The sequence below is a fragment of the Hyposmocoma kahamanoa genome, unplaced genomic scaffold (assembly GCF_003589595.1).
Source record: "Hyposmocoma kahamanoa isolate Upper Pololo Valley unplaced genomic scaffold, ASM358959v1 63, whole genome shotgun sequence".
Lineage (NCBI taxonomy): Eukaryota > Metazoa > Arthropoda > Insecta > Lepidoptera > Cosmopterigidae > Hyposmocoma > Hyposmocoma kahamanoa.
In genome coordinates, this window is record NW_020653851.1 from 23,495,520 (window position 1) to 23,516,574 (window position 21,055).

The window sequence follows — 21,055 nt, forward strand, 5'->3', positions numbered from 1 at the left end:
GACACCCAGACTAGAACCAATTCAGAAAACTTCATTTCCCAATTTGCCCCTACCGGGAATCGAGTCCGGGACCTCCTCATCCAGCGCCTGCGGTATAAGCCGTTAGGCTGCTGAGGTCAAATTTCCTCAAATGTTTGTTCTACCTGCATGTTAATCAACTAGTACACGAGCTACTATTGGGTAAGTAGAAGTCTATCAACACAGGAAAGCATGCATCTCCAAGCTGTTTATTAATATCAATCTTAAATTCAAGGGTTGTAAAGTTAAAAACAAATAAACAAGTATTCTACACGAACTGTACATTGTTGTATATCAATCAGAAACAATTTCATTACACAACAAAATACAAGTACCTGTTCATCACAAAAAGTTAGAAAATGCCAACGTATCATTGAGATTTGATCAATTGTATTCTAACAACACTTATCATTCATAACTCCTTGTTCCCACATCTCAATTTACGTAACATGACGAAACGATTGTTCTATAAAATGAAATTTCACTAAAGATACGGCAAAATGAAATAAAATATGACGAAATTGTAAAAGAATCTAATGGTGCGTTCAAACGAAGGTTTTATTTCACTCGCACTAAACGGTTGTAGTAACTTGACAATAGACTGAGAGAAGGTTTTCGGTTTTTTTTATGATACAAGTGACGAACAAGTCGTGTGCCTGATAATAAGCGACACGCCTGCCCATAGCAGTTGCGTTGCCACTCAGAGCTTTAAATCAGAAAGATTTTGAGGGTCACTGCCACTGCGCCCGTCACACTGAGACATAAGTTGTCAAGTCCCTGTTCCCGTAATTTCAAAACCGGAACGAATTACTTCTCACACTAGTGCTTGGCGGTAGAAATAGGTAAGGTGGCAGTACTTCCCTGGTTCAGCTCATTCACAAAGAACCTTTACTGTTTAATACAAGTCGAGGTATCCACTTGTACGGAAAATTGAAATAATAGTTACCAGAGTAAATAGGAAACTGTGTATTCTCCATTATAATCTAGTAGAAAACTTTAGATCATGTTTGTTGTGGAACGCTTGGAACTGTAGTCAAATGTCTGTTTACTAAATTATTTTAAAGCGTCTAACTGCTGGGCATAGATCTTCTCTAAAGAAAGGACTTAACACGTTTTCCACGTTTGAAAACATGCAGGTTTGATCACGATATTTTCCTTCAAAGTTAACAAGTTACATGCCGCCATAAAACTGGAACGATGGATCTTTTAATTACAAAGCAACTTTTCTCCTAATGAGCTACCACCGCTCTGTTATAGGATAACAACTAAAAGTCACACCAGTAAAAAGTATTTTTAGAGCTTGAAAATTTCCTTTTTCATGATATTAAGCAACGGGACGAACAAGTCCTAGTGGTAGTCCTAATGACACGCCTATCCATGACAGTTGCAGTATCACACAGGGGTTTAAATCGCAAAGATCTGAGATGCTGCCACATAATTTAACCAGCATTAAAGCTCACATTACTGTTTGGCGGCAGAAATGGGTAAAGTGGCAGTATTTCCCTGGACGAACTCTCTCACAAAAAACTCTACTACTTAACTAAAATTATTGTAAACCGCAAGACGCAATACGCTTTTGCACATTGCCAAACTCTGCAGTCAAACCATAGTTACTCGATAGAAATTATTTGCCCAACAGCAATAAAAATTAAAGACTTGGACTAATACCGTGTGGTGAAACAAAGCACCACTTGACCTCCGCGAATAATAACGATACAGTAAGAAATGTACAATAGTGCAGCTTATATTGTTTCACTCCTAACCGCTAGCTAAGCCGCGTTTACATTCACTACTGACAGTAAGTGCATTCAAGTAATAAACACGAAATCATAAGGTAATTTACTTGGTTGTTTAATAGAGCTGTCGATAATATGAAATACGGGTTGGTTCGTGTTTTATCTTGATTTGCTTTTGATATTTTGACACAATGGATATAAGATTACAAGACCGTATGGATTATGGATTCACTTACTAAATTAAACATATAAAAAAACTATTGAGTTCTTACGTTTTCGCTATTGTTACACATAGGAATTGAAACAATTTTACGGGGTATAAATCACGTTTTTTTTTTAAACAAAAAAATAAACATTTATAGGCGGTTTAGATCCGAAAAATAGTTTCATTTTCAATTTTTTTTTACATGTCTAGTTGCTATTATATTCAATAACATATTCTTTGCTAAAATATTTAGATTTTTTTTTTATAATATCAAGTGACGGGACGAACAATTCGTACGCCTCATGGTAAGCTACACGCCTGTCTATAACAGTTGCACTTTGCCACTCAGCTCTTTAAATCACAAGATCTGAGGCGCAATGCCACTGCGCCCGTCACCCAGAGACATAAGTTGACAAGGCCCTTAGACCCTTCAAAACCTGAACACAGTATTATTGACATTATTGCTTGGCGGCAGAAATAGGTAAGGAGCTACTAAAAATTCAATTTCGAAGTTTTGTTTTTACAAACAAAATAACATTTCGGGTTCTTCAACCGTATATAACGAATATTTTCTCTAAAACGTTAAAATTTCAACAATGCGTATACCCAAATACCCGATACTAATACTTAGAAGTAGCGTCAGAAAACTTGCTAACAAACTTCCCAAACTTATCCACGTAGAACTAAATGCGTGTAAATGCGTCCTAAAAGCAGTATCATTGTTTGTGGAGCGCGTAGAAACGGCGGAGAAAAACGATTCGCGAAAATGATTCTTTGTTTCGCGCCGCAGCGCTCGCATTGTTCTGTGGATAAGATATCGCCGGACTGTAATACAATATTAACTAGATACTTTACTTATATTGGTTAGCGTAAGCAGTATTATAGCTGTAAGATTGTAGGAATTGCAATGAGTGATGTTTTATGAAAGAACTGTGTCATAGAATATGAATATCATAAGAATAGACCAAGGCATTGGAATAGAGAGCTTTGCACGATTCTGACAAAACTCTCTTGCCTTAATTTCATTCATCAATCGACTTTTATTCTTCTCACTACGCTCTACAGCCTTTTTAAGAACATTTTCAATTTGATCTGAAATCATCGTTCGTAACCGCCCTCTTCCAAAATTGGCTCTATGTCGATCATTAGATAAGATAAAGCATACAATTAGATTTGCAACCTAATTTTGAAATGAGCACAATATTCAGGATGAAATGTCCAATACGTCTCGTATTGAAACTAATGACACTGTTTTAGTTTTGAACTTCAGAATTAGTATGCTACTGTCTTTCAACAGTATAACGACGTCTATAGAACGTGTCCTGACTATAATTATATTCTGGATTTGTCTTACATGACTTCTGTCAATGTTGCCTTTCTTATAATATCAAGTGACGGGACGAACAAGTCGTGCGCCTGATTATAAGTTCCACGCCTATCCATAATAGTTGCACAGCCACTGCGCTTGTCACCCTGAGACATAAGTTGACAAATCTGGAACACAGTAATGTTCACATTAGTGCTTGGCGACAGAAATGGATAAACCCTTTCTTGTTGGCTCCATACATTGACTTACAATTATATGGACGTCGGGTCCGCGCTAAAAAGTGTCCGCACTTGTAAGGCGCTAAAATCGTATACAGAGCGCCAAACTCCGCTTTAGTCTTCATTTGTTCGACTGACAGCGCGATACTGCGATGATATTACAATTTAAATTTCGAATAGGTTGACTTGGGACATTTTTTTCGTGGTTTTTGTATTAGACCCGTCGTCCATTTATTTGTAAGTCAATGGCTCCATATATCTCTTTAACCAATCATCTTTCATACACAACCAATTTGTTATTTTTATTTTACGCATTTCACCTCTATCTCCCTTGATGGAAAGTAACGAGGAGGTCAACGATGGAGCATGCAATCTAAATAACACCTATTCAGTCTCGCCTTGAAAATTCCCAAATTATAGGGGTTAGGGAACAAGTCTGCAGGCAGGAAATTCCACTCCATGGCCGTTCACTATATTGGAATACCCACAACATAAGTATGGAACCTCAGTCAACATCTAGACCTCTGGTGATGGACAGGGGAAGGCGGAATTAAATCGTGCATTTCCATAACACCCTCTCAGTGACATATCCTGTGGAATACTGATAAGCAGGCGACTTTACGGCGGTGTTCAAGGCTCTGCAGCTTTGCACCTATTAAATCCGAGTCACCTATAACCCTCTTCGCACGCCTTTCATCTGAATCCAAGGTGGCTAGTTGATAGCCGGTAAAGTGGTACCGTTAACTTGTAAAAACAAACATGATAATGTCTTCCGAAATATTTACTAATGCCATTTTTTCCGAAAGTCAAACATTTATTAGGTACAGTTATCATTAATAAATTTGAATATCGACATGGCATTAATGGAAGGTAATAATATACCAAGTATTAAAGAGCCAAAAAACCTCTTTTGACTGTTCTAGTTAAAGGTAGAAAGCCTCATCGAGGGCCGCGCCCCGGGGCGTCGTGATTACTACAAATATCAACTAGTCATCTGGGAGCATATGACGTGTAAAGAGACCGAAACGTTAGTTTGTTTGAAAAAACATACACGCCGTTTAGATCCGAAACAATTTTTTTTTCATATTCAACGTGTAACAATTGCAAAAATCTAAGAATTCGATATTAGAAATATTTCAATAATCATACGAATTTCTACTCCTGTAGTGTTGTAATCTGTCGATTATTATTTATAAAAGATATCATGTTATAGGCGCTCTTGTTAGTTCTGAATCAAAATTCTGTTGTCTATGGTACTCGCCATTTATCTGTGAAAATTCGTCAGTCTTTTTTTTTACTATTAATAATTTTGGCTTGGATACAATTCCTTTGAGCCATGTGTTCGTTTAATTATGTTTCTGTAAATATGGCCGCCACAAAGAGGATAGGCAATTTGAGGCCGCGTGCTTGGATTGACTCAGGATTCCTTAGAACAGGCCGATACGGGTATTTTATGTATAATTTCGCGATTTAATCTTCGATTAAGGCACAATAGCACTATCCTATTCCACTTTAAACTAGATTTCAGAAAATAATTGAAAATCAAAATAAAAACGACACTTTTCCCTCCAAAAGGCCCAGAGCGAATCCATCAGTCTTAAACTAATGAGTATATAAAAGTGTAATGAGTTTCAAAAAAAGAACGTCGTATTTTTGCTAAATAAAATATCAATTAGAACGCTACTCAAACGCTATACTGCCCCCTGATTGGTTAAATTGGTGTATGAATCAGGCCATAAATCAAATGATTAGTTAAAATATAGGTGGTATTTGGCCACTTTTATTCTATCTCTTTGGTTTTTTGTGTTATAGCATTTGTTTGACTTTCGGCTAAAAGATGAAGAGGCTGTATAGTGGAACGTTTGCCTTCCTACCCTAATAAATGGGTTAAAAGTTTATTTAAAAAAAATTGCGTTTGTTGTCATGGATTGTTATATATGTATATATTGTTAACAAAATATATATATATTGGTTCTCTTGCAGTATTTTATTTACTCGTATAAAAACTGCATGGAATCGTTATATAATTACGTCTTAAAATCTCGAACCTATTACTTAGGTTAGACCACATCTGCAAAACGACAACTTTACAACGAAATTAGTCGACAACTTTTTAATGCTTAAGTAGGTGATAATAAAATTTCATATATACATCAAGTTACTTCGTACTTCGTATTATTTTTATGTCATAGAAGCAGTAAAGCTTCTTGTGAAAAGGTTCGTCCAGGAAATACTGCGACCTTACCTATTCCAGTCGCCAAGCATTGATGTGAGCATGACTGCGTTTTGGCTTTTTTGACTTTATTGACTTGCGTAAGGGTGCTGGTGAAATTACAGGCACATTGGACTAGTCAACTTAAGTCTCCGTGTCCGGCACAGTGACTGTGCAACTATGATAGATAGGCGTGTCGCTTACCACCAGGCGAACGACTTGTTCGTCCCGATTTATTATAAAAGAAAAAGAAGAGAAGACGGCACGGGCCGGGACGTATAAAGCATTATTGATGATAATTATAAGTCGAAAGTAGTCAAAGGTTAATATATGTAAATACAAGAAAAATCGTGGGCATTAATAAGTTTATTTATACAGACGCCTACGTTGATGATTCCACAAAGTTATAAATTTCTTTTAAAATATATTATTCAAACGTTATCTAATAATTTCTAAACGTATAGAAATTGTGAACATTCATAATGCTAGAGAAATTTCCCCGCCTTGTGCGGTAAACGATCACCGTTCGCAGAATTCATCACAAAAACAACTGTGCGAAGTGAACTTGACTATAAATTATACGTTGTGAATTATTAATACACGTATTTTAAACTTTAATAAGTATTTGCGAGGTAACTGTACAAATATTCGTTCGTTAAGAGCTAAACTTAAAACTTTTGCTCCGTCCGGCCATACTGATGACGCTGCAGTACCTGTCGCGACTACATTACTCCACGAAGTCTGAGGAGATAGTGGAGTACATCAGCCAAAAGCCAAATACACCCTGAGGGTCGAGCGGTTGGAGTCGCGCCACAACGTAAATTTTAATTTGTTTGTGGTGAAAGTCCTGACCGAACATCTGTCGACCTTTATTAAGGAAGAGTTTTGGCCGAAGGATGTCACATATCGGCGATTCCGCGGCCGGCTACCTGACACCAGATTGCGCCACACGTCGCCGACAAGTATATAATACATGTATATTACTTATTTAGTTTATTTTATTGTTATATATTGTATGTAGGTTAGTCCTTAAGGTATATATTATACGGGTCATGTGGCCTGAAATACATGTCTAAATATAAAAAATAGTGGGCTATAGTTGTAGCCTTCTGGCACCGCCCAAGCATGATCTTGTAGAGGTTTATCATTTCTTGACGTATCAGGAACTGTTTACGGTAGCATCGATATTTTAAAGTTTACCACAAAAGTTTATGTGATGTATACAAATACGTTATATCGTTACAAAACGTACATACATAAGGAAATTTAATATAAATTTACTAGACAAAAAAGATCTCTCGGTTCGGGAATTTTTGTGGAAGTAAGAAACGTACGTATGACGAAGAAAAAGAATTACAGAGCGATTCAAAATTTCAAAAGTATGTGGCCAGGAACCAGAGAAAACGGAAATTAAAAGGAAGGATGACGATGAAAGTGGTCGTATCGTCATAAACAAAAACTTTGTCTGTACTAAAGCTTCAGCTTCTGCGTAACTTGGAAGATAATAATCAATGGTAATGACTCGTTTAACTCTTTGTGTTCAAATTGTGTACAAATGTACATATATTTACCAAGAGCGACCCCTAGAGTTTCTTGCTCATTCTCATATGAAATAAAGATTACTTCAGTTTGAGTTTGGTTCCTTTATGAAATATGACTGTTGGGAATATAACATAAGCTACCTTATTGGTATAGATAAAGTGGATTTCGAACGACATCAGAGTGTTTCCGTCAGTGAAATGGTCAAGTAGGATAGTAATTTTGTCATAAAAACATAGTGACAGACCAAAAATTAACACGGTTTTCTTAACAGCCATCCACGCAAATTCATTTAAGGGGCAATGTATACGCTTCGACAATAATATACCGTTTGATGTTCAAAATTTATCTTTTTTTTATAATACTGTGACGGGACGAAGTCGTGTGCCCGGTGGTAAGCGACACGCATGTCCATAACAGTTGCGGTACCACTGAGAGCTTTAAATCACAAAGATCTGAGGCGTACTGCTTCTGCGCCCGTCACTTTGAGACGTAAGTTGACAAGTCCCATGTGCCTGTGATTTCATGATAGGTTATTCATTCGGCTTTATCGTGTACTCAAAATTGTCAAAACTGTATTTAATAATAATAATAACGCTCACAATCAACTTAGCCCCGCACTAGGGAAACCCTGTGTCGCGGGTGCCATGGACACACACATAGACAAACACAAATTACACCCAAACTCACGAGAGAAATAAATGTAGGCCATACGAATATTTCTCCCGGCCCGGGAATCGAACCTGGGACCTCTGCGTGGCAGTCCGGCATGGTAACCGTTCGGCCACGGAGGCAGTTAAACACAAGTAATACTTTTTCGTGAGCTCTCTAATTAAGCGATACGTTATCATTTACGGGTATGCCCTAGGAGAGAATTTAAGACATAGTCTGCCACTCCAGCCCAAATCAGGTTAGCGACTACAGGTTTACTAAAACGGCATAAAATAACTCTTTATTTCTAATGACCGTTTAAGCACAACATATTTTCGCAATGTAATAAATAATAATTATAATATATCTTGAACTTGAGCCACTGACCCCGGCTGACTGTGTCATTGATGGGGAAACAAATCATATATCTTCTAGGAAATCGTAGCAGACGCTATGCCAACTAAGCATTAGCACGGTTTGCTAGAAGACGTTCGTTCGAATCCGGCTGGATTGAAGGAATTTTTTCTAATTGTCTAAGTTTTTCTTTTCGATCTTTGTATTAATAATTATAACAAACTAGTGGAGTAATTTCACAAAAAATAATTGAATATCACAGTAATAAAACATCGTGACATTCCATAAGACACTTAAATCAAATATCTTTATTTCGTTGGTAATAAAATTACGCTTGTAATCGTCACCTCGATCAAAACATTCACTCGTTAGAGAAATTTAATTTTACTAACAGTAGAATTCGGCAGGGAAGTACTGCCACCTTACCTATTTCTGCCGTTAAGCAGTACCGTGAGCATTACTGAGTGCCTGTTTTAACCGACTTGAAAAAAGGAGGTTCTCAATTCGAATTTTGTGTGTGTGTTTGTTACGCAATCACTCTGGCTATTATGAACCGATTTTAATGACTCTTTTTTGTTAGAAAGAGGGTACTCTAGTATTGGTCCCATTTAAATTTAAAGAAAACATTCCACCTGTAAGTCAAACTAGGGGATGAAACCGGTTTCGCGCGCTTTTCGGTAACCGATTCCAATAAAACTTGGCAAATAGATGTAATTCCATGTACTTTTTTTTATAATCACGTACAATGTTTTAACAATGTCGAAGTCAGATACAAGTTGTTCAACAATATATTTGCTTGCTTGAAGTGCTGTTGACTGTACATTTTCCATTTTTTTTATTATTATAAAAACATTTAAGTACAGTGCCCTAAAAATAACAAACTAACTTAACTAAGTGTGAGCATAGGGGTCACAAGTTTATTTTTGTTTCTTAACACCACCTCTCCCGTTTAATTCATCTTTTTTAAGTTATGGGTGTGGTGAAAATCTAAAATATATATCCGAAATAATAAAAAATACATATTGCAAAACAATAAATAGCTACCACATGCGTGCATCTCGTACATTATTATTTACAAGAATTTTTTTATCAAGCAACAAAGATGAACCCAGCTACATCTTCAAGTGAGCCACAAATGGAAGGCCTGAATGCGGCTGGGTATACCATTAACCTAAATGTTAGTGCAACCGGTTAACGTATGCAGTTAAAGCCTGGTTAAAGTTTAAACTGCGTGAGGAACGCATAGATACATTTTGATCTTTTCAATGATAACAATAGCATCATAGTTTGCTTGCTTTTTGGAAAATGGTGGACACGTGTATGGAATGTACTTTGTTGGTCGTATTGTTGTCATTTGTTTATTTAATGTAAGTATATCTAACTTCGGAGAAATGTATTATAAACCAGGACAAGGAACTGGTCTCAACAACCATGCTGGTCTGCCAGGCAGAGGTTCCGGGTTCGATTCCCGGGCCTGGACAAATATTTGTATGCCCTACATTTATTTCCCTCGTGAGTTTGGCTATGATTTTTAGTCGTTATATTTTGTTATTTGCTTTTTGTCAGTTTTGTCTTATTTTGTGTTTTTTTGTTTTATTGTATTTTTTATTTTGTTTATTAATTCTTTTTATTTTGTTATAATTATTAACACAAAGATCGAACACTTTTAAATATCACTCAGAAAAAATTCCTTCGATCCGGTCGGATTCGAACCAACGTCTTCTTGCATACCATGCCAGACGCTATACCAACTAAGCCACGGAACGAACCAACGGACCTCACGAATTTTTCTATGTGCTTGCGTCGTGTCTTTGTACTTGGTCTTTCAACGACTTTTTAGTCGTAGCGCCATCTATGAGAAATTTTTGACAGATTTATCACCCAGTTAGTACCTTTACAGCTACCAGTCCTGGCGAGAGATGTCGCTATTCACTGTATTAATTAAATTTTTATTGAATTGATATTCAATTATTTTTTGTGAAATTACTCCACTAGTTTGTTATAATTATTTACACAAAGATCTTTTTATTTTGTTTTGCTATTCTATTCTAATTTGTGTATGTCCATGGCACCCGCGACACAGAGTTTCCCTAGAGCGGGTAATGAGTGTGTGCGTTATTCATTTATTCATTATTCATTCAAACTAGGAACTTCTCCAAAGTGTGAGTACCAGAGCGACAGAATTGACTCTGGGACACCCAGGAACCAATAGGAAAGTTCATTTCCCAAATTGATCGTACTGGGATTCGAACCCGAAATCTCATCGTTCAGCTCCCATAGTGCAAATCTTTGTCGAGATCTTCAACATTAACCACTTGTAACTTATTGATTGTTACATCATAAGGTTTAGAAGGATTAGTATTCCAAGCAGAGAGCTTATTAGGCAAAGTGTACTTGCCTAAACTTGTTGGCTCAACGCGCCAACTGTTTTATTTTGTTTATTAATAATTATTTTTTTCTTTCATATTGTAATGCAATTTAATTTTAATCTGTGACATTTAATAATATTGTACACCTTAACTGGTAGACTATAGAGCACAAAGCAATGTAATATTTAAAGACATTATGTGACCTACAGTTATGCAATAAATGTATACTTATTCTTATAAAAAAATTTCAACACTCACCACCACAAAAAAATAATAGAAAACGCGTGTTTTTATATTAATTTAACACAAAAAATTATAACAAAAAAAATATATTTGTAGCGTAGGTAGTTTATAAGATAATTAATGTTTTTATTTTCAAATGCGGTAGCACGCCCTGGACAGCATCAACTCCCCCAATTGCTTCCGAAACCCCTACCGCCTCTTTTGGACAACTTTGGAATACTATGGCCTAAACTTTAAAGACATACATAGACTGCGTAATACCTTCCTTTGAAATTCTAGAATTATAGAGTTATGTTTAACATAAGTACATTATGTCGCCAGTGTAAAAATGTTTATTTCTTTAAACTTACTTCTCAGCACACTTTTGCTGGACTTACTCGATTAAAGTCGGTTACTAACCCAAAGCATCTTCTCCCAAATTTCAATTAACGACAACAATATCTTTAATTTCACAATTAGAATTCTTGTTTAGAAAATAAACAACGAATTCAATCTATAAACCAGACATTTACAGCAACAACATATTCCAAACAAAATACTATCAATAGCATTGACTTACAAATAAATGGACGACGGGTCTAATACAAAAACCACGAAAACAATGTCCCAAGTCAACTTATTTAAACGTAGTGACATGTAAAGGAATATGAAATAGCTAAAACGTTGAATTTAAATTGTAATGTCATCGCAGTACTGTCTAATTTTGCTTGCTTCGCTGTCAGAAGAAACAAACGAAGACTAAATCGTGAATGAAGCTCTGTATACGATTTTAACGCCCTATAAGTTCGGACACTTTTTAGCGCGGACCCGACGTCCATATAATTCTAAGTCAATGATCAATAGTGATAGATTTTTGCTTTAATGATGAATTTTGTCAAAGAGTATCAGTACCGTAGTACCGTGGACAGACCTGACAGTCTATACCTATTAGGAATGAGCTAGGGAGGCAGACAATATTGAACTGGGGAATTAACGTAAAGCCTCTGGCAAAGTCGCTATTAGTTGCACAATACATTTCATTTTTCTTTAACCCAGAGGCCTTCCGCTAACAATTTATGATTATTATATTACTAAACAGAAAAACAAATTAAGTAAAAGAAAAAAATATAGTCGAGTTGTTGAAATTATTGATGTTGTATCATGGACTTTTCCTTGCGGACAGGCAAAGATCTTTAGACCATGCAGCCTATCTATTTAAATTTTTTAAATTTATATATAGTCTTTTTAATGATACGGACGAACAAGTCGTGCATCTGATGGTAAAGGACACGCCTGTCCATAACAGTTGCAGTACGACTCAGAGCTTTAAATCGCAAAGATCTGAGGCGCAGTGCCTGAATCACCCTGAGGCATAAGTTGAAAGTCCCATGTGCGTGTGATTTCACAAGCACCCTTACCCTTCAAAACCGGAACGCAGTAATGCTCACATTACTGCTTGGCGGCAGAAATACGTAAGGTGGCAGTACTTCCCTGGATGAACTTTAATATCATACATTAATAACCAACAGAACATTCTGTTAAAGTGTCGTGTCTTCACCCAACATGAGTGAAACTGAGCGTGCTTATGAAACGCCGCATGTAATACGCTTCATTTAACTAAAATTTGCACAAGTAGAGTTAAAAAATGTCTCGTATTATTCCTTAACCGTAATTACCTTTCCAACAGAATTAGCATTCCCTTTGACTACGTAGTAATGGTTTTTTAAAAGCATTTTGAACTTACAGTTAAGTTGGACGGTCGTAACCCGGCGGAAGTCGCCGCGTGCTAAGTGAACTAAGCAGCTCTTAACTTGGATGTAACTTAGCTGCTGAGATTGCCACTAAGTTGCGGGTTAACGGAGTTTAAGTCAAACGCATGGTTAGTTTAAACAGTGGGCATATAACCCAGTAAAGCGTTTATTAAAGCTTCATTTATACAGTTAGAAAAATGTTATTCTTTATTTTAATTTTTTTTTATTGCAAACAAAGTATTGCATAGGTAATAACTACAAACCTACTCCGTTTTTTAACCAACTTCAAAAGAAGGAGGAGGTCCTCAATTCGACTGTATTTTTTTGTGTGTATGTTACGCGATAACTTTTGGCATTTGTGAACCGATTTAGATGATTCTTTTTTTGTGGGAAACGGTACACGATGTCAATATAACTGGGCAAATAGTTATAATTCCACGAATTTTTGAGGTCGGTATTTTTAGTACTTTTAGTATTTTAGTAGCAATGGAGTTTCTTGTGAAAGAGTTCGTCCAGGGTAGTACTGCCATCTTACCTATTTCTACTGCCAAGCAGTAACGTCAGCATTACTGTGCATTACATGGGTGCTGGTGAAATTACGGGCACATGGGACATTATTACATGAGCCACGTTTTGCAGCTCTGAGGACACTGCTGATGGTCGAAGCATTTGTTAATTGGATATAGTATGTATTTAATATATTCTTTTTTTTTGTATGCACTTTACTGCGTTCAAACAGCTCTGATGGCCATCAACTGTGTGGCATCAACTTACTCATACCACTGGGTTTAGAGTACATCGGCCATGGTCACTGTGTCGATCAGAGTATGTTTACATTTTATTTCTATCCAATTTAATAACTAATAGGTAATAAATTGAAAACAACAACAACAGAAACAAATAATACCTTGTCAATAACATTTTCACAAGGCAAAAAATGTATCTTTTGTCACAAAGCCAATTAAAATTCTCATATTGGTAATTAATGTAACGTGAGGTAACTATATCTTATGAGTATTTAATCGATGTCGCAATTACTTTACTTACAATTGTTTAGTTTCGATGTTGCGCAGCTGTATGTACAATAAAAGAAAGGCAAATATTATTTTTATAACTGAAACCTGTTACAGCACCCGTGAACCTCCTCATCATCATCTTCATGTAGGCATTACACAGAATCGGGTCAAAACGGGTCCGGTTCCTAAAATTCCCAGTGCTGTGTTCAACTCAGTACCGGTACTCCCGGTATTGCCGGTACTTATTGAAAAGTTTAAACTTTAACCAGTAAGTATGCTTTTTCAAGGTAATCCATACCTTTTCAAGAATTAACGTAATACCATAAACCATATCTCCAATGAACGCCAACTTTATTTTTTGGTTATTTTCTGTTATTTTTCCCAGAATTTTGTGAAAGAAAAATAAAGACACATTAAAATAAATAAAAACAGAACAGGTCCAAAAATTTAGTTAACCAAAAAACTTCATTCTCAAATTAAAGGTTATTTTTCCAAATATCTTTTTGAGAGATAATTACTGTGAAATTCAACATAACATAATATAGTAAAATCACATTGTAGTTAAATAATAAGTTTAAGTAGCATTATAATGGCAGTAACGTGCGCCAGTGCGAAGTTGCCAACGGGTGATGTTATTCATAGCTCAGTGGGTAGGTAGTTTCCTTGCTGTAACCGGGCACACGGGGAATCTATAATCACGGTACCGGGACTGATTGCACCTCGCCAGTGCCGAGATTTCCCGGTACTTCCGGAACCGAAAATTCCCGGGACTAGTGCGAGAGTATTATAGTGTCAAAGATGACGTAGTAACTAGTTGCTTTTTATAATACTAAATGATGGGACGAACGAGTCGTGCGCCTGATGCTAAGCAGTGCCACTTAGGGCACTTCTTAGCGGTAGAATAAGGTAAGGTGGATGTACCTACTTCCCTGGAAAAACTCTTTCACAAGGAGCCCTACTGCTACTAAATTTATTATTTACTATTGTAAATATACAGTTTACATTATGACGCAATTGTTGTGACGTATATCCTTCGACCCACTGTACAGTGGAACGTAGCTCTTGGATTGAGTACAATCTCAAGAAGTGAGACTAATCTAACTGCAAATTATAGTAATACCTTTATCGAGTTTACGAGCGATCTCAAAGTCGATCTAGAGATGAAGATTGAAATTTGAAAGACGATTGCATACTAGTTTAAAGATCAATTTAAACCGAGCAATTGAAGAATTTGAACCTCCAATTATGTGAACTCTTTCACGCAAGCGTAAAGTTAATTAAAAAGAAGTAACTCTAGCCTTTAACAAGTACTTAACATTCGGTTTATAGCTAGTTAAATCTATTAACAACATAGGAAACGATTTCTAACTAAATAGTTCTATAACTATAAACTAACTTTAGTTTTACGACAAACAGTTTCGAAGGGAATTCAATTGGTGAGTTAGATCGTAAGAGATTGTTTGCTGTGCGCAGGCGCACCTGTCCACACACTATGTGGCGACTGACGCCGGCGCGGGCCAATGTTTAGAACTGCTAATTTGGCAATGGGGGCAATTTAATTGGTAGTTTTAATTGAACACACAATTTGTGAGGTTATAGAATAAATAACAGATTTTTTAATTAATAACTGTTATCAGTTGGTCTATTTGTCATTTAGACTTATGTACAATTTTGTTAAATTTGCGCTACATGTACAAAAGCGAATAACGTTTTTGAGTAAGGGAAGATATCGAGTAGAAGTAGGTACATTAGAGTAATGAAAAGCGCGGGAAATTTATCATATAACCTTTGTTCAGAAGACAGTTTAACTTGGAAGGTTACCACAATACATAGTAACTAACATAATATTTAAAAACTTATAGTTTGTTTATTTAATTCACTTGCTACTACGGATTCTAAGATAAACAAATCAAATGTCAATGAATTCAATATCGTCACTAAATTAAAAAGACAACTTTCGGGAAATAGCGATAGTAGATAGAGTCTGAAGATAAGTTTAAATGTCAAAAATAGCGATTTTTTTTTTGTTTAATGAAGGAATTGATTTCATCGTACGATGTTATAAAATTAAAAAAGTTTTTTGTAACTTTCAGACGAATTGTTAGTTACTTTTGTTATGCATAATAACTAAAAAAAAATAGTTGGAAGAGCCTTTTATGTTTTAACAGAAAACGAACCAAAGAATCATAGAAACCGAATAGAACACAAATCGCCAAGAACTACGTCTGAAACCGCAAACATAACTGCACTCACCTGCTTTGCTCGATTTCAACACTAAACTCGATCAAACTGTATTTAAAACAACACTAGATCAAATCGAACATCCACTAGCCACCGTTCACAGTCACAGAAAACTTTTATTCTTTAGTTTAGAACAGAATGGAGTAACTTTTTAAAAGTATTTTTGGTCACTGCAGTGCACTCGCGTGTGAAGGAACGCGGAGGCGGCGCGGGAGCGTGCGCGCGTGTCGATCCGTCGCCCCGTTATGTTGAGCGGCGCAAGCGCACCGTGGAAAGCGGTCGCGCTTTGCAGAGACAACGAATAGGCATGTCTAGATACGATGTTTGTAGGCAGGTATTAGCGCCTATTACTTGGTGATACATGCATTGTTTCGATGACAGGAGCATTATCTTGTTTCATAATTTATTTGAAGACATTAGCTTTATTAACTGTCTCCGTGGCCGAACGGTTACCATGCCGGACTGCCACGCAGAGGTCCCAGGTTCGATTCCCGGGCCGAGAGAAATAGTTGTATGGCTTACAATTATATCTCTCGTGAGTTTGGGTGTAATTTGTGGTTGTCTATGTGTGTGTCCATGGCACCCGCGACACAGGGTTTCCCTAGGGCGGGGCTATGTTGAGTGTGTGCGTTATTTATTATTTATTTATTTATAATATTTTCCTTGATACATATTTTCTCTTACATTTTAATGGTAAAATTAATATCGTTCAAATTGTCAAAACAGACTCATTGTTGAAACTTTCGTACAAAGAAAAACTAATAATTTTCTCAAGACAATACTACGTGTTCACACCTGACCAAAAGGAGAATACATAATCTACTATATAACAGTTTATGCCTATCTCAACGTCTGCGTCAATAATCTGTGTCTCTCACAGGTTATCAATGAAGATGGGCGATGTTATCTGGCGATCGGGGGAAAGTGGCCGGCCACAGCCACAGCCACGACGTAGGTTATGGTCTGGACAGTCCTATACGTTTATCTTGCGGTACCGTATATGGCTATGAGGGTCTGAACTTTCTTGAAGGAGAGAAAACTTCTGTGTTGTCGTATAAATTTACCTGTTATGATTTATAGGCCGTGTTTAGTACTGAAACTTGTATAGATGGCTATAAAGGTTTTATTACTTTAGGGTTATATAGGATTAAGTATTATTATAGAGTATGGTGTGAAAGTTGACCAATGATCTGGTGAAGGTTGTAGGAATCAGCAGACGAGCTAGCAGCGGTAGAGGTCCTTGTGAAAACGTTCGTCCAAGGAAGTACTGTATGAAGTGGATTATGAATGTAGTCGCTGCGTGCAGGCCATGCTGCAATCCTGTAATGCGTCCTGCGAGACTCTATACGTGAACCATGTGCAGGATAGTGTGTGAGCAGTCTCCTGCCTGCGCGGCGGACTGCCATCCAGGTAGTGAATGGGCCGTTTTACCTATTTCTGCCGCGAAGCAGTAATGCGAGCATTATTGCTTTCCAGTTTGGAAGGATGATGAATTACGGACATATGAGACTTGTCACCACTTATTAGTACCACCCCGCTCTTTAGAGCGGCAGCTTCTAAAGTCGGGATTGTCTTGATGTTGTCCAATAGAGAGAAAACCCAAGAAGAAGTGACTTATTTCAACTTACGTCACAGAGTGACAGGTTTAAGGCTCTGAGTGGCCCTGGAACTGTTATAGACAGACATGATGCTTACCAGGCACACAGAACAGGAAGTGTGCTGGTGAAATTACAGGCAAATGGGACTTGTTAACTTATGTCACAGGGTTACAGGCGTAGTTTTAAACACACAATTTTAAAACACAGGTTACGTTATAAAGCTCTGAATGGCAAAGTCCACGACTTACATACATACATAGTTTTTTTTAATTATAAGTGCGCATTTGACCTCCATCTCACCTGATGGAAAGTGACGATGAGGTCGACGATGAAGCATACACACCTAAATAATGCCTATTCACTCTCGCCTTGAAAAGGTCCAAGTTATAACGTTCAGGGAACAAGTCTGCAGGCAGGGAATTCCACTCTATAGCCGTTCGCCATATAAATGCGGAAGCATAACGCTTCGTGCGAATCTTTGGAATATCCACAACATAGGGGTGGAACCCAAGCCTACGCCAAGTCTCCCGGTGATGGAAAGTGGAAGGCGGAATTAAATCGTATAGTATAGTATTATATTAAAGTATTATATAATATTATATGAGACATACTTATGTCATATAATCCACATTATAACAATAATAACAAAGACCAACAACATTTTCAGATTTTTTTAGTCTTTTGAGTATAATAAAGATACCAAGGATGAAAGCCCTTGTTTGTAATGATCTTAGTTTAAGTTACCTACTTCCTTGTACAACTACATATTGAGATAAACCTACTTTTTAATAATTTAAATAAAATTACCACGAAACAACACCAAGAATGCCAGTTTTCGTCAGAAATTCCCACAAAATCTATACAATTTAAATGCTCTAACAAAAGCAATTACTTCCGTAGTGGTTATATTGACGCAGTAAAATCATCTCAGTCATCTCACGTGTGACCTTGAATGTTGAGTAGAGAAACGGCAGATCCTGCTTCACGTTTATTTACAGTTTAGGATCTACGGCATGATCTTCTTTGCTTGTTTGTCAAAGCCTTTTTTTATAATCCAGTCACTTTGACTGGACGGAGAAGTCCTACGCCTATCCATAACAGTTGCAGGGCCACTCAGGGCTTTTAAATCGCAAAGATTTTATGGGCTTGACGAGTCCCATGTGCCTGTAATTCCTCCAACACCCTTACCCTTCCGAAACATGAAATAATGTGAGGATTAGTGCGTTCCGGTTGGATGCTGGTGAAATTTAAAAAGTAACATGGGACTTGTCAACTTATGTCTCCGGGTGACGGGCGCAGTGGCAGTGCGTATAAGATCATTGCGATTTAAAGCTCTGAGTGGCACTGCAACTGTTATGGACAGGCGTGTCGCGTACTACCATCATTTGGTAGTACAAAAAAATTGTTATTTACTTATGTAGTCTTAATTACATACCAAGTTTGGTTTATGTAATAAAACAACACATTTGAACTCAGTTTGAGCAGCTGCAGGTACACCAACGTTTTCAATCGCACTTTATCACAATATCTTATCCACACTTTTGTGCTATAACAATAAAACTACTAACAAATGGCCGGTTACTACCCATAGCAACTATGTAAGGGCAATTTTATTCGTCACTGGAGATAAGAAATCGAAGTTGGTGGGAGTTAAAGGCGTAGGTAATTTCTAGGCACTCAGCAAGTTTACGAAACTTATGACAATGATTTCAATGCAATTTTTGTTAGTAAAATTTATGATTATAAAACAAAAGCTCCTGTAATAAAATCTTTTAAAATTGGTAACTAACTAACTTTTAATTTTGAAATGATAATAATGTATCGAAGCCTTCGTACAATAAAGCCGTATCTGGCAGGGCACGGAAGGAAAAAACAATGGAAGTACCGTGAGTGTCGCCAAAACTCACATATTTTTAATTTGAAACACTATGAAATCTTGATAATGATTGGTCGTACTTAACAATTTAAAAAAGAAATATCAAACTGTGTACTGTTAATTTAATTAATTTAAACTTTACCTTGTTGACATGTCGTTGAAATGAAAGTCCAATAATCTATTATTGCAAGTTACAACGCACGTTGAGCACGAGTCTCAAATAATAATAACGCACACACTCATAGCCCCGCACCAGGGAAACCCTGTATCGCGGGTACCATGGACACATAACAACCACAAATTACACCTAAACTCACGAGAGAAATAAAAATATTGGTCATATAAATATTTCTCCCGGCCCGGAAATCGAATCCGGAACCTCTGCATGGCAATCAATGGCATGGTAACCGGTCGGCCACAGAGATAGTTGAAATTAAAATTGAAATTTAATTTCGCATATAGATTCCGGGACTCAAGGGGCGAGTCCGGATACGAACCATGAGATTACCACGACTTCTACAGATTAAAGTCCTTCTTTCACAATAATTTTAAACTCACCGACGAATCCAAGCTTCGTCGGTATAATATATTCGATGACGCAATTCCAGCCTTTTTCCAAAATTCATTATCAAAGTTCAACTCTGTACAGATAGACTCCTGAGTCCAGGCACCCATTACGCCATCTGTATTTTAAAATATTGCCTTTTCGTTCCTAAATTTACATAAGTACTTCGCTGTTGTCCGGCTTGGAAATTCCGTGATCTGTTGTTGTCAATAGATTCTGACCTAAAAGCTTTTCGTCAATCCAATCTCAACGTCCATCTCACCCATAATACCTGGACCTAAGCTACCCTCCTCATCAGACATGGTGGCCAAGGCATCAGGAATATACCAGCCTTCGCCCTTCCGGCCTTTTTGTCCTCAATCTACAGCACGGTCAACCTCGTAGGCAGTATCCTAAGGCTTCCGCCAACAAACTGCGAGGTGACGTGGTTAATTGAGTCCAGAAATGCCTGGAACCAGGCTTGCCCCAACAAAAATTCTCCATTCGACCCCAAAAATTTAAAGGAGCTGGGATAATATTCTGCGCAAAAAGACTTTAAATGACTTAATGAATCATTGCACCCCAGTAGACCGAGTGCATCTGGAAGCGGCGTCCAGGTGGGAATCTGGCCACTGGCTACACGCTTTCCCCTCTGCCAGTACCGGTATCTTCCTGAGCGCCGAGACTATTCGCATAGCTACAGGCCTTCGCCTTGGTGTCCCAGTTTGCTCCCCTCGTCGATGTCCTTGCGGCAAAGACGTAAGTTCTCTGGGTCACTACGATCTTTCCTGCCAGCTGGGCGGCGGTCATATCTCCCGGCATGCAGCCCTCAATGACATCATCCGCCGGGCCTTAGCCACTGTTACTGTTAGCACTAACCAACGTGCCCGCTATACTCGAACCAAGCGGAATGTCGCGAACAGATGGCAAACGCCCGGATGGAATGACTCTCATCCCTTGGAGTATGGGCCGGGCACTGGTGTGGGATGCCACATGTGCCGACACACTTGCCTCATCCCATCTCCAGCACACCAGCAAGAGGGCTGGCCCCGCAGCTGAGCTGGCGGAAAGAATTAAAAGTAATAAGTACCAGGATCTCGGGTCTGACTACCCATTTACGGCCTATGGAGTCGAAATCCTTAGCCCGTGGGGTTCCAGTGCCCTTCATCGGTACAAAT

At 37.6% G+C, this 21,055-nt stretch overlaps 1 protein-coding gene across 4 annotated transcripts in view; it reads right to left on the reverse strand.

Annotated features, from left to right (window-relative positions):
• Positions 1–16,071, reverse strand: part of LOC113230550 — a 252,997-nt gene extending 236,926 nt beyond the window's left edge. For all 4 annotated transcript variants that reach the window (XM_026464544.1, XM_026464543.1, XM_026464542.1 and 1 more), the window contains exon 1: positions 15,872–16,071. The gene's annotated coding sequence lies outside the window, so the exon portion shown is untranslated. The remainder of the gene's footprint in view (positions 1–15,871) is intronic.
• Between the last annotated feature and the right edge of the window lie 4,984 nt (positions 16,072–21,055).